Below are 2,909 nucleotides of genomic sequence, written 5' to 3'. Positions count from 1 at the left end.
CTGCTATTTATACAAATCACGGGCCGAGCAGGGCCTGATGGAAGAAAGGAACTGCGCTACAATCTGCTCTTCTGCTGGGCTCTGCCTGCTGGAGCTTCCCCTTACACGCGGGACAGGCAGCTCTGCAGATGCTCAGAGCTTCCGTGGGGTGGGGGGTTGGGGCTGGATCAGGGCCTGCCTTCTGCCCCTCGCTTAGCGGGGCTTCCCAGAACTGACCCAACCCCTGCCCTCTTGCATGCAACTCATACTTAGCTGGCAGGGGAGAATCTGATCTCAAGGGCAGATCTCCCAGGGTGAGGCTTACCCATTGCACATCGGATTTGCTGACCCCTGCTATGTTCCCAAATGCGGGATACACAACTGCATTATTTCTGGTAGAGGGGGGACTGCGTTCGTGCTCTCCCCCGATTTATTGGTGAAAGAAAAGGTAAAGTGTGCACTAGGCCTGCTAGGTTGCATACTTTAAGATTGAGCTCACATTGCGTTTCTTCAATTAGGTTCACCTATGGGTGATCGCTTTTCTACATTTTATCTGTTGAATTGAATTATGCTTCTTTCATCACCACAGAAGTAATGTGTATTACAGAGATAAGCTACCATATGTATTGGGCACACTGCACATGCTCAGGCAGCATCAATCATGCTTTGTACAGGACAATGCTGGCCTAAATTGGGAACAGCCAGCATAGACATGTTGCTACAGAGGCATATTTTGAGTACAACCAGCATGACAATGTGTTACATCAGTGACAGTGCTGTCTTACACTGTGGACACATTGATCATTAAAATGTGTTGTGTTGTACAATGTTCTTTTCTGCTGTTGGGGACATGGAATTTTCATGTTTCCCTTTAGAACTGATTGTAAACTTATGGCTTTTTGGTCACCTTTTCTGCTGTAAAATGCACCATTTCAACCTCATATTTGAAAAGAATTCTTGGGGGGGAACCCCCCCAAACCGTCCCTAGAACCTTATAGCTCCCTCGCTAGTCGCCCCCACTATTTCAGAAAAATATTAACACATAGACACCGAAAGAAATCACAAGCAACTAACCTTTGATCACTGCCCATGACACCAAAAGCTATCTTTGGGACTGCATGGCTATCACTGCCTGTGATGCTATTGTGTCAAAGGTCACACAATATCGCTTTTTAATATGCTGCTTTGGGTGAGGTTGTTGACTTTTGGCTCGCCGGCCCACTTGGTGACAAAAAGTTAATGCTTCGGCCCCACATTCAGAAAGGTTGGACAGGCCTGCATTAAATGAATCGAATCTGTCTTGTGAAACAATCTCAGATACGCCGCTCCACCAAATGGGTGATCTTACAAACATATCAGATGACCCGTCAAACTACTCGAATGAAACAAGTTATTTGACTGATAAATCTACTGAGTTCGAGGCGTCTACATCAGCCTCAGTAATTGACTCTCCAGACATACAGAGAAAAGACACGAGGAATCCTCAGAAGGCTGAAACTTATAGTCTACCACAATTTAAAGATCCGTGGAAGAAAAAGCAGAAATGTATTCTACGACTAGCATGCATTAATGAATCAAGTACATCCATCATACTCAACAGGACTAATGTACTTAGATTGCTTCATGCGATCCCACAACTTAAATCAATTAACTCACAAAATATAAAGATAGTGAGCTTCGAAGATGAATATTACCTAGACAAGGTCCAGATTGAACTTTACACTCCGGGGAGACCATGAACCGAATCTTAGACATGGCTACACCTTTGCTCTCATTAGGATTTGCACTTACGCCTACTGTGGATGAAACAAGTGATGCTGATAACTTTGCACGCTCAGATGAACAACAAGCGAACTGTCGTGACGACGAAATTAAGTCGCGAGATGATAGACTAGCACGACACATGAGCAGCAATTCATTTCTTGGAAGAAATCTCATGTCTACAGCATCTAACCAGTATGAGATTAACAGAAAACTGCAAAACAAACAACCTTTTTGGAGAGATTATGATGAAGATCCATCGCAACCCTTGACATCTCTAGAACCGCGGTCATAACCATCAATCAAAACAAAGAGCGACAGATGGAAATTATGCTCATTGAATACGAGAGGATCTTCCCATCTCTTTGACTCTCCAGATTCAATATTAGAATCCTGCCAGATCATATGTCTTCAAGAGACGTGGATGATTAAGACCCCAGCTTGTGATGGATACATCACTGTCCTTAACCCAGTGCTGAAAAGCTCTAGGGGCCGCGCGGCTGCAGGCCTACTGACGCTGGTAAGGATTTCGCCACAATGGAACTTTGTTGAAACAGAAAACATAAATCCATGGACACAATTGACCATCATCAAAATTATGAATGACACAACCTCAGAATGCCTGCCTGAATCACAATTGAAATCAATTAGAATGATTGCAATATTCAACATGTATTGGAATCCAGTTGCAATTACTGACAATAGTTTCCTGGACGACGTATTTATCACAATGGACAGAATCAGTGGTAGATTCCCAGACATAAATGTCATCATCTGTGGAGACTTAAATATTCATCTGTATGATACCAATAGACTCCTTAAGCAATCTGAAGACCTCTCAGCTAGAGCCCTCCGCTGGACCAAAGAGACCTCGATGAGAAATCTAAAGTTAATAAATCAACATCATGATGCCCAGAATCTGCTGATGCCGACCTGGAGTGGTCAAAATTCTACAACCATCATCGACTACATATATCTAGCGCCAGTCATAACTAACATATTACTGGAATTCTAAATAATACCTACTATTCAGAGTGATCACTCGATCCTCTCGATAGCAGTTGCGGGAGTGGATGAGCCCGCGCCCAGTCCCTCTCCTCCTCGGATAGAAATTGTTGGAGGTAACACCAGATTAAGAATCAGGAAAGATCTGTTGGCCACCATTCAGC

The 2,909-nt window shown here is 43.8% G+C and overlaps 1 non-coding gene across 1 annotated transcript; it reads left to right on the top strand.

Annotated features, from left to right (window-relative positions):
- The first annotated feature begins 244 nt into the window (after positions 1–244).
- Positions 245–407, top strand: LOC138522212 (U1 spliceosomal RNA). Its single transcript, XR_011283301.1, has one exon. It is a non-coding gene; the product is annotated as a U1 spliceosomal RNA (small nuclear RNA).
- Positions 408–2,909: the final 2,502 nt, after the last annotated feature.

The sequence above is a fragment of the Ambystoma mexicanum genome, chromosome 13 (assembly GCF_040938575.1).
Source record: "Ambystoma mexicanum isolate Mex_15411 chromosome 13, UKY_AmexF1_1, whole genome shotgun sequence".
Lineage (NCBI taxonomy): Eukaryota > Metazoa > Chordata > Amphibia > Caudata > Ambystomatidae > Ambystoma > Ambystoma mexicanum.
The sequence above is the reverse complement of the archived record's forward strand: the minus strand, read 5'-3'. Positions and strand labels throughout refer to the sequence as shown.